Raw genomic sequence first — 12768 nt, 5'->3', positions numbered from 1 at the left:
GCACCATCGTCGGGGTTGGTCGGTGGGTTGAGTTCGAGGCTTGTCTGTAGTTGTTCTTCAGTGACTTTTCCCCAGCAGCAGCGGGGGATCTGTAGGGTGCTGTGGTGTGTGAGGGGTTTTCGGAAGGAGAAGTGGATGCAGTGGTGGTCTGTCCAGGTGAGTTCAGAAGCGTGGCTGAAGGCGACGTGGGGGCTTGAGGAGAAGATGGCATCAAGCGTGTGACCGGCGATGTGGGTCGGTGTTATGACAATTTGTTTTAGTCCGAAGTTGGCGATCAGGGTGGAGGAGTTGTTGTCGTTGTTGTTCTCCAGATGATAGTTCAGGTGTCTGAGGAGGATGTAGTCTGTGGAGGTCAGTGCGTGCGTGCTGATGAGGTCGGCGATGGAGTTGCCGATGGACACTGACACCCTTGGGGAGAGCCGGGCCAAGGGTCAGGTATGGCTCTGGGAGCCAAAGCACAAGCTGAGCCATCAAAATGTGTAAACCAGACATCAAAGACTTCACAATGTCAAAAACAGTATTTTTAATTCTTTCTCACTGTCTCAATTAAGTACATTTGATTATATCACTAAATTGGGAGACATTTGTTGAAAGTAATGTTTTTTTAAACAGGAAAGACGGTTGACTATACAGTTCTGCACCTCATGCCAGTTCTGATATCCAGTTATCCCCCGCAAACAGCCCTGGCATCAACCGTCCCTTGGTGCCACTGTGTTCCAGATCCTTCCAACTGCAATTGGGTGGGCGTGCGCGGAGAAATGAAGTCCAAAGGCCACAAAGGGATTTCAATTAAGTTTCTTTATTTCTTATTCAATATTCGAAGAACGCTTTACTTTCCAGCCAACGCGTTTCGTTCTCCTTCAGAGAACTTCATCAGGGCTTATTATCAGTGTGGCACCGTTCTGTACGAAGCCTAGAATTTTCAATATCCTCTTGCTAATTCAAAAGCGCATATGGTCGGTCCCGAGTAAAATCCAAATCCATTAATAAAAGTTGGACTATTGGAGTTATACCACGATAGTGGAGGTACGCCCGTAACTGTATTCTTGTAACGAAAAAATAGATGTTGTTGATCTCATAGGACCATAAAGTAGAATCCAATGCAGACCTTTGTCCGTTCGTGTTCAGCGTTAGGACATGAGCATTTATCTTCCTGGGCGTGATTGCTGCAAGGATGCACTTGACTAAGTGGTGATCAAGTCGTGAGTACCACAAGAGACCTACTTATCATGATATGAGACCAACAGCATGACCGCAAGCTTGTAGAGGGAAAGTTCCCTAGGTTCTAATATGCCTGCTCTTACGATATACGAGGTCCGAATACCGATTTCTTTTTTTCTTTTTATTTGAAACATTCAAGAATATCCCATGCCCTGACAACTTTGCTGCAAATTACCCAAGACATGTCAGTTTACCATGTGCTCTATTTATATAGCCTATATTGTTCTTGTAGAGTGCAGACACTGAACTGAATTACTTAAATGTGCTTTCAAACCAAGGGGCATATTATCAAGGACCGGTGTTAAAATTATCGCCGTTTTATCGGCAGGAAACTGCCGATAAAAGGGCGATAATGGGCTTGATAATATGCCCTTGTTGATTCCCATAGAAGCCCATGTTAACACCAGAACATGGGCTTCTATGGGAATTAACAAGGGAGTATTATCAAGCCCATTATCGCCATTTTATCGGCAGTTTCCTGACGATAAAACGGCGATAATTTTAACACCGGTCCTTGATAATATGCCCCTAGATGCTTAAGGAAAATTATACATATTGGAGTAAAGCGATAGGCCATGGATCTAAAAATCTCATCAAATGGTAAGCCCAGGATTTGAGTCCAGAATTGTTTATTGTGCAGTTGAGAGACTGTAGAGGTGCATCCTTCCCACTTCCATTTAGCACCAAAGATGTCTCCTTTGTGTTCAATTATTCAATTATTGTTAGTACATGGAGTTAAAAAAATATACTTATCCCACGTTAAATCGAACTGACAGTATACACACATATATACATATGGGTATTCATGAGATTTAAAGGTGTGCTTTTCTGTTAGGAATGTTTCCATAGACACAAAAGATCAAACAAAGTGAAAGTACATGCCTGTCTGAAATGATGCTGCACTTCACAAGTTTCTCCATGAACAGCTGGCTCACTTGGCATGATTTATGAGAGGTTCAATACCTTTAAAACTTCAACGACTGCAATTAAAACAAAACAAAGTGATCTCAGAACCCCCACAGAATTTTGCTTCTTAGGGTACAGCACCTCAGGGATACTTGATGTGCAACGTGGCTTTAGCAAAACATGTTCTTTCCCCTACTCTTCAGGTTGCAGCCTACCAGACATCTTTGGAACATTCAGAAAGTTGACCTAGGAATGTATACCGCCAGTTGCTTTCCATTGGCGTTGTGGTTTGTAACTCACATTTTCTGGCTTTCTATTTGCTTGCTTTATTTGCTTTAGGCTGCCCGGCTCGATTTCGTGCCTCCGTTGCCCAAATCTTATTTACTGTATTCTTCCACAAACTCGCTTTCTGTAAACAGGTCTTTAACCCCTTCCATACATTCGTCGGGCAACGGCCGTTGCGAGCACTACCTCCGGAGTACTGCGCACGTCTGTTGGCTGACGCGGCCCCACCCACTTCTTTAAACCGCCGCACTGTGGTGGAATTGCCGCCGCGGTTAATCGGTTAAATCTTGTTCTTATCTTGTCACATTTGCTGTGCATCCAAAGAATGACAGAGGTCAAATGTCAGGCTGTGTCGTCCAGGGAGCTTGGTGTTTATTTTTCTTTCTCTGACTTCAAAATGAGATGATTTATGTGACAATTATGCTGCCGAAGGGGCGCCAAAGGCAAGCCCATGTGTGCCCATCCGCAACCTGACCACGACCAGCGCCAGGAGCCCTGGATCTACTGCCCTTCATCGTTACGACCCCACCGCACTCCTCGCACTCAACTCCGGAAGACACACAGACTGCCAACAGGCCTCACCAAACACGACCCACAGCCAATTCTCCTGCCTCTGCTGCCGCCGGACCTTCACCACCACCCCGGCTCCCAACGCAACCAGCACCAACACCGACGACACCCAGTTGCATCCTCCTCAACGTGTGCTCCGTACACAAACACACCATGGAAATCTGGAACCTACTCGACTCTCTCGCCCGACGTAGCCTTCTTCACAGAGACCTCAACCAACACCACCTCCACCCCGACATCAACACCGCCATCCCAGATGGCTACAAGATCCAGAGGAAGGACTGCCCCAACCACCCGGGAGGAGGCCTCGCCATGGCCCACAAAAACACCCTCCACCTCACCACCTCCAGCAAGACTCTCCCCTCTGCCGAACACCTGCATTTGAGGTTCAAGACCAGCCCTAAAACCACACTCCGTGGAGCACTCATCTACAGGCCTCCCGGCCTCCGGGTACCCTTCGCCACCACCATCACTAACTTCATCGCACCCCACGCAATCACATCAACGAACTACATACTCATCGGAGACCTCAACTTCCACCTCGATGACCCCAACTCCACCATCCTCCGCACAACCTTGCCAACATCAGACTCAACCAACTTGTCAACACACCGACACACAGGGCAGGGCACACCCTCAACCCCATATTCGCTGCAGGAAACAGCGTCCACTTCAGCCACACAACGCAACCACCTCAGACCTACCACCACTGTGTACACTTCACTGTCAAAAAAACCCAAAGCACCTAAACCAGCCCCACGCCCGAAGCGAAGGAATGGGCGCATGGTCACCGACGCACAGCTGAACTCCACCCTCTCCCAAGACAAAAACACCTGGGCATCCGATGACAACACTGCAGCCAGAGAACTCTGCACGTGGAACACCAGAACATGGGCTTCTATGGGAATTAACAAGGGCGTATTATCAAGCCCATTATCGCCATTTTATCGGCAGTTTCCTGACGATAAAACGGCGATAATTTTAACACCGGTCCTTGATAATATGCCCCTAGATGCTTAAGGAAAATTATACATATTGGAGTAAAGCGATAGGCCGTGGATCTAAAAATCTCATCAAATGGTAAGCCCAGGATTTGAGTCCAGAATTGTTTATTGTGCAGTTGAGAGACTGTAGAGGTGCATCCTTCCCACTTCCATTTAGCACCAAAGATGTCTCCTTTGTGTTCAATTATTCAATTATTGTTAGTACATGGAGTTAAAAAAATATACTTATCCCACGTTAAATCGAACTGACAGTATACACACATATATACATATGGGTATTCATGAGATTTAAAGGTGTGCTTTTCTGTTAGGAATGTTTCCATAGACACAAAAGATCAAACAAAGTGAAAGTAAATGCCTGTCTGAAATGATGCTGCACTTCACAAGTTTCTCCATGAACAGCTGGCTCACTTGGCATGATTTATGAGAGGTTCAATACCTTTAAAACTTCAACGACTGCAATTAAAACAAAACAAAGTGATCTCAGAACCCCCACAGAATTTTGCTTCTTAGGGTACAGCACCTCAGGGATACTTGATGTGCAACGTGGCTTTAGCAAAACATGTTCTTTCCCCTACTCTTCAGGTTGCAGCCTACCAGACATCTTTGGAACATTCAGAAAGTTGACCTAGGAATGTATACCGCCAGTTGCTTTCCATTGGCGTTGTGGTTTGTAACTCACATTTTCTGGCTTTCTATTTGCTTGCTTTATTTGCTTTAGGCTGCCCGGCTCGATTTCGTGCCTCCGTTGCCCAAATCTTATTTACTGTATTCTTCCACAAACTCGCTTTCTGTAAACAGGTCTTTAACCCCTTCCATACATTCGTCGGGCAACGGCCGTTGCGAGCACTACCTCCGGAGTACTGCGCACGTCCGTTGGCTGACGCGGCCCCACCCACTTCTTTAAACCGCCGCACTGTGGTGGAATTGCCGCCGCGGTTAATCGGTTAAATCTTGTTCTTATCTTGTCACATTTGCTGTGCATCCAAAGAATGACAGAGGTCAAATGTCAGGCTGTGTCGTCCAGGGAGCTTGGTGTTTATTTTTCTTTCTCTGACTTCAAAATGAGATGATTTATGTGACAATTATGCTGCCGAAGGGGCGCCAAAGGCAAGCACGTGTGTGCCCATCCGCAACCTGACCGCGACCAGCGCCAGGAGCCCTGGATCTACTGCCCTTCATCGTTACGACCCCACCGCACTCCTCGCACTCAACTCCGGAAGACACACAGACTGCCAACAGGCCTCACCAAACACGACCCACAGCCAGTTCTCCTGCCTCTGCTGCCGCCGGACCTTCACCACCACCCCGGCTCCCAACGCAACCAGCACCAACACCGACGACACCCAGTTGCATCCTCCTCAACGTGTGCTCCGTACACAAACACACCATGGAAATCTGGAACCTACTCGACTCTCTCGCCCGACGTAGCCTTCTTCACAGAGACCTCAACCAACACCACCTCCACCCCGACATCAACACCGCCATCCCAGATGGCTACAAGATCCAGAGGAAGGACTGCCCCAACCACCCGGGAGGAGGCCTCGCCATGGCCCACAAAAACACCCTCCACCTCACCACCTCCAGCAAGACTCTCCCCTCTGCCGAACACCTGCATTTGAGGTTCAAGACCAGCCCTAAAACCACACTCCGTGGAGCACTCATCTACAGGCCTCCCGGCCTCCGGGTACCCTTCGCCACCACCATCACTGACTTCATCGCACCCCACGCAATCACATCAACGAACTACATACTCATCGGAGACCTCAACTTCCACCTCGATGACCCCAACTCCACCATCCTCCGCGACAACCTTGCCAACATCAGACTCAACCAACTTGTCAACACACCGACACACAGGGCAGGGCACACCCTCGACCCCATATTCGCTGCAGGAAACAGCGTCCACTTCAGCCACACAACGCAACCACCTCAGACCTACCACCACTGTGTACACTTCACCGTCAAAAAAACCCAAAGCACCTAAACCAGCCCCACGCCCGAAGCGAAGGAATGGGCGCATGGTCACCGACGCACAGCTGAACTCCACCCTCTCCCAAGACAAAAACACCTGGGCATCCGATGCCAACACTGCAGCCAGAGAACTCTGCACGTGGATCTCCAACTGCGCAGACGAGCTTGTCTCGCTACGCAACCCCGGCAAACAACGCCCCACAAAGCCACCTTGTTCACCGCCAACCTCCAAGAAACCAGGTGCACCTGCAGACACCTGGAAAAAAGAACTGGAGGAATACCAAGACAACCGACAGCCACTCCACCTACAAGAATGCCATGACAGACCACTACAACTAAATCAGAACAACCAAAAAGAACGTAATCCACAACAAAATCCTCACCCACTCCACCAACTCCTAGGAACTCTTCAACCTCATCAGGTAATTCACTAACCCATGCAGCGAAGCCGCAGACATTACCCCGTCCCACGACTACTGCGACAAGCTCGGAACCTACTTCCACCTCAAGATCAGAACACTTTACGACAACTTCACTGACCACCCACAAGACACCTCAGCCAGCCCCCCACCAAGACACCGGCCAGCCCACCATCTTCAACTGGACACCAATCATGACCATGGACACCGCCGCGACCATGAAAGGCATCCACTCGGGACCCCACCGACCCGAGCCCCTGCACATCTACCACCATCGCACCCCAACTTCAACACACCATCAACACCACCTTTTAAACAGGCACCTTCCTAGACAACTGGAAGCGTGTCGAAGTCAGGCCCCTGCTCAAGAAACCCACGGCTGACCCCACCGACCTCAATACCTATTGGCCATCTCGCTTCTCCCCTTCACAGCCAAAGTGGCAAAGAAAGCAGTCAACAGGGAAATTACACAATTCATTGAAGAACACGCCATCCTCGACCCGTCCCAATACAGATTCCGAGCTAACAACAGCACAGAGACCGCCCTACTCACTGCCACAGATGACATCCGCACCCTCCTGAACCAGGGCCACTCCACAGCCCTCATCCTCCTCGACATGTCTGCAGCCTTCGACACCGTTTCACATCACAGCCTCAACATCCTATCCTACTCCGACGACACCCAGATCATCCTCTCCCTCACCAAAGAGTCCACCACTGCAAAACTCAACTTCCAGAGAAGAATGCAAGAAGTGGCAGTCTGGATGACCAACAGCTGCCTAAAACTCAACAACGAGAAAACAGAAGTCCACCTCCTTGAAACAACCCCTTATCCTCTCGCTCACGAAGAATCCCGAAGACACCAGACTCTGCTTCCAGGAAGGTATGAAGAATGTGGCAGCCTGGATGACGGACAGCTGCCTGAAGCTAAACTCAGAGAAGACCACAGTCCTCGTCCTCATCCTCAGCCCCTGCACCTCTGCCCTCGGGAGCCCACCCACTCCTACAGACCACGCTGGGAACTTCTGCATCATCCCGGACTCCTCCCTCTCCATGAACAGCCAGATCAAAGCCGCCGCCTCCACCAGTTCCAACTGCCTTTGCATCCTCTGTAACACCTTTAAGTGGATCCCCGCCGACTGCAGAAGGATCGTCACCCACGCACTCATTACCAGCAGACTGGATTACAGCAATACACACTACGCCGGAATCAACAAAACTCTTCTACACGGACTCCAGACCATCCAGAATGCCGCAGCCCGACTCGTCCTTGGTACATCACACCATGAGCACATGATCCATCACCTACGAGGCCTCCACTGGCTCTCCGTCGAGAAAAGGGTCACCATCAAACTCCTCACCCACGCCTACAAATCCCTCCACAACATCGGACCCAAATACCTCAACAAGAGAGTATCCTTTCACATATCCAAGAGGAACCTCCGCTCCACCGACCCCGCCCTGGCAGAGTTTCCCCGCATCTGCACAGCACCTTGAGACCCTCACAGGTGAGTAGCGCGCTATATAAACCCCTGATTGATTGATTCATTCATTCATTCATTGAGCATGGAACAACACCTGGTGGCCCACCACCCTCGGAAGTTCACCTGCCCCCTCAGATCACGAAAAGAACCTCGGCATCATACTCGACTCATGACTCACCATGAACCGACAGGTCAGCACCAACATCTCCAGCTGTTTCATAACCCTCCTCATCCGCACAAAGACCTTCAAATGGATCCCCCCTGAATCGAGGAAAACAGTCACCCACACACTCATCACCAGCAAACTCGACTATGGCAACTCACTCTATGCCAGCATCAACAAGTCCCTACTCCGCAAACTGCAAACAATACAGAACACTGTGGCCAGACTCGACCTCGGCATCCACCGGCACGAACATATCAGCCAACACCTGCGGCGACTCCACTAGCTTCCCGTGTAGAAGAGAGTCACCATCAAAATCCTCACTCACACCTACAAATGCCTGCACAACAATGGACCCAAATACCACAACTACACAATAAACTTCCACATACCCAAAAGAAACCTGCGATCATCCAACTTCGAACTGGCTGAGACTCCGCGGATACACAGAGACAGATCAGGCGGAAGATTGTTCTCCCACATCACAGCCAATACCTGGAACGAGTTACCGGCACACATCAGATGCGCCCCCTCCCTGAACACCTTCAGGAAGATCCTCAAGACCTGGCTCTTTGGCTGAATGAAGGAGGGGGGTACCCCTCCCCCAGCACCTTGAGACCCTCACGGGTGAGTAGCGTGCTTACAATTCCCTGATTGATTGGTTGATGCTGGACACTGGGGGCTGCTAGAGGAAAGCTGTACAATGTTATTTTTATTTCTAGCACACAACAAAATTTAAAGGTCTGTAAATGAACTGTGCTAACGATCAAATAAGTACATTGGGTGATGACATTTCAAAACATTATCGTTGGTTCCCTGTATACTTTTATCAGTAAACCTGTATGTGAGTGCCGATGTAATGGTAATTTCAATTGAACATATGTTGTCTGTAAGGGCAGTACGCTACCATACCATGCTTACTCCATGTTACCCCACTCCACTCAACTCTGCACCACTGCACTCTACTCTGCAGCACTCCACACTATGTAACTCTATTCCAAACTGCGTCACTGCACTCTTCTCTGAATCACTCCACTCTATGCCTCTCTACTCTACACCACTCCACTCTATGCCAATGCACTCTAGCCCATACTACTCAACTATGTACCACTGCACTCTTCACCACTGCACTCTGCCCCACTCCACTCAATGACAGCCTACTCTGCAACACTCCATTCTATGCCACTGCACATTTATGCCAATGCACTCTACTCTACCACTCCACCGTAAGCCAGTGCACTCTATGCCAATCCCCTCTATGCCACTCTAATCTACTCTACACTGCTGCTTTCTACTCTGAAACATTCTACTGTACGTCACTGCACTCAACACCAATCCACTCTACTCTGCACCACTCTATATCACTGCACTCTATGCCAATGCACTCAACATCACTTTACTCAAAACCAATGCACTTTAAGCCAAGATACTCTGACCCACTGTACTCTATGCCACTTCACAATATGCCATTTTAGTCTGTCACTGCATTCTATGCCACTCTATTGTCTTCTGTGTCACTGCACTCTATGCCACTCTATTCCACTCTGCATCACTGTACTCTACATCAGTGCTCTCCATGCCACTCTACCTGTGCCACTGTACTCTATGCCACTCTAATAATCTGTAACACAACACTCTATGGCACTGCACTGTATGCAACTCTACTGTGCACCACTGCACTCTATGCCACTCTACCTTGCACCATTGCACTCTACCCCAATGCATTCCACACCACTCTACTATATACCACTTCACTCTATGACAGTATACTCTGCACTCTATGTCTCTCTACTTTACACCACTCTATGCCACTAACTCCATGCCACTGAAATCTGGATCACTGCACTCTATGTGCCTGCACTCTATGCCAATCCACTCTCAACCACTCTAATCTATGCTGTTCCACCACAGTCTTCGACACTCTACTGCATACCCCTGCACTCTACACCACTTCACTCTACTCTGAAACAATCTACTCAATGTCACTGAACTCTACTCCATTCTATTCCATTATGTGCCACTCTACTCTATGCCACTCCATGCCACTCTGTTCTACACCGCTGCACTCTGTGCCACAGAACTCTACACCAATGCTCTCTATACCACTTTACTAGAAATACACTCTATGCCACTGCACTCTAAGTCAATCTACTCTACAGAACTCCACTGTACGCCACTATATTCTATTCTACACCACCAATGCACTCTATGCCACTCTACTCTACACTACTGCACTCTAGGCCACTCTACTCTATGCCACTCTACTCTGTGCCACTTTACTCTATGCCACTGCACTCAGCTCTGCACCACTCTACACCACTCTACTGCACTCTACACCAATGCCTTCTATGCCACTCGAATCTCTTATGCACCACTGTCATCTTAGCCACTGATCTCTACACCGCTACAGTCTAGTCCACTCTGCTCTGCACCACTTTACTGTACACCACTCAACTCTGCAAAACTGCGCTCTACGCCACTACTCTATACCACTCCACTCTACCCTGCACCACTGTACTTTACACCACTTTACTCTGAAACAATGTACACTACACCACTGCACTCTATGCCGCTCTACTCCACTCTAAGCCACTGCAATCAACGCTGCACCACACTACTCTACACCACTCTACTCCATGCCACTATGCTTCACCTTGCACAACTATACTCTACCTTTCACCACTCCACTCTACTCTGAAATAATCTACTATATGCCACTGCACTCTATGCCATTGGAAAGGCGGGATTTTACCTCTAGAGTCTGCTTACCATTCTCCAGAATCCCGTCACAGGTCGACTAGACCTTTTTACCTGTCATAGAGTGAATTAGGCAATCTTGTCTATGGAATCAACAACAGTTTTAGAAATCCCAACAGCTTCCCCCAAGAACCACTGACCAAAACTAAGTTTGAAGATTTATTACATAACCAAAAACAACTGAAGATACAAGCACCTCAGCAAGAGGTTCAAAAGATACACTGGTACTAATACAAACATAATTCTACGGAAAAGTCTCAAGCGACTGATGAATAATACGAGAATCAATTCCAGAATCATCAGACTAAACAAAATTGCTATAACCTGGGTTCTAGTACTCATTGGGATAATAGACATAAGTTCAAATTAGACTGTCCCTACTCTATACTAGGTGACATCCCTACTTAACAACAATTCAAACTAATCAAAAGGTGTCAGCTGTGGTGACTTCCCAAAGAAGTTCGCCCACATTCTCTCTTAACTAGAGACTCCTTCTTCACAGCTAAGCTCCTTGACCATCCAACCGCTCTCCCTAGCTCCTCAGCCCATCTGCTCTGCCTCCACCCTCGGGGTGCTGTCCCTAATACGAAACCCCAAAATGTGAACGACACGCCTTTCGGTACGCCCTCTCGAAGGTGTTGGTTACAAGAAGTTTTCCGCTATGGCATTCTTCCATCTTTGTCCGTTAAACGTCCTTGGGTCTCAGACTCTCTGTCGCTTCAAGTTGTATCTTCAAATTCCTGGTCTACTCCTCCATGTCTGAGTCTAGCATTTCTAACTCTCATACACAATGGGCCCTTCTACTCTACTGTCTACTTGATTGGGCACCTGCAAAGGAATACATACAATTCGGCTCACATTCTATAAATGTTGCAAAGTTTTCTAAAGGCATCTTTTATAAAAACATTTCCACATCTAAATGCTAAGCAAAACTTTCGAACAGGCCTGCATCAATTCTATGAACTAGGCCTCAGCTTGATTTAAAGGCCCAACATTTCACATTAGCAATCCCTTGTTTCACTAGGCCTCCAACCTTAACAGCAAATGCATTTTCTACTTTAGGCTAGCTGTTCAAATATAAAGACAAAGTTAAATTCAATAAGCAGATCTAAATGCACAATAGTGCTCGTTTAAACGCACTTCTCATAAGTGAAAGATTTCATTTTAACGACATTTCTAGGTTATACAGCAAGTGTGGTTGCAATTCATAACCTTGGCTCTTCAGATTTCTAATACCAGTTACTCTAGTTCTCCATCCCACATTGCATCTAAACATGATTAAAAGTCCTCTATATATACGGGTGCTGACTACTTGTACATATGATGCACCCCTACAAATTTCACTGTAAATGGCGCTCTCTCAGTTCCCCCCTTTGATGACCCGTGTCATCACCACCCTTACATCATCCTCAGGGTAAGAACCAAGCTAAACAGTGCTCGTGGCAATTTTCCCTCGCTTGAGCATTTCCAACGCTCTTAAGCTGCGGTATTGACTGTCCTGCAGCCTCTCCATTCGTACCTCTTGCGCTCTCATTGATCTCGCCAATCTATTGGACTTGTACCACTTGTACAGCCTCACCAAACCCCACAATCCAATCACACATGCCACTGCTATGATGAGAGGTTTCAGTACAAACCCAAGGAAACTCTTCCCTAAATTGGAAAACCAGCTTCCAATTTTCCCAAATCCTTTGCCAACAGTCTCCCACGCATTCTCTTGTGTCAAATCCTCAATTTCATAATGGATTGCAGTAATATTGCTTATATATTTCTCCAGATCCTTAGAATTGTCTGGGATATAAGTGCAACATTCCTGAACCTTCAATCGTTTACAGACTCCGCCCTCTTTCACTAGAATGACGTCTAGGGCAAGACGGTTCTGTAAAACCATTGTCCTAATCGACAACATCTCACCCTCAACCAGCACAATGACTTGGCTGTATTCATTGACAATTCATCCACTACAGTTGCCAACCGCCGTATCT

Source organism: Lissotriton helveticus, chromosome 3_1 (genome assembly GCF_964261635.1).
Source record: "Lissotriton helveticus chromosome 3_1, aLisHel1.1, whole genome shotgun sequence".
Taxonomy (NCBI): domain Eukaryota; kingdom Metazoa; phylum Chordata; class Amphibia; order Caudata; family Salamandridae; genus Lissotriton; species Lissotriton helveticus.
The sequence above is the reverse complement of the archived record's forward strand: the minus strand, read 5'-3'. Positions refer to the sequence as shown.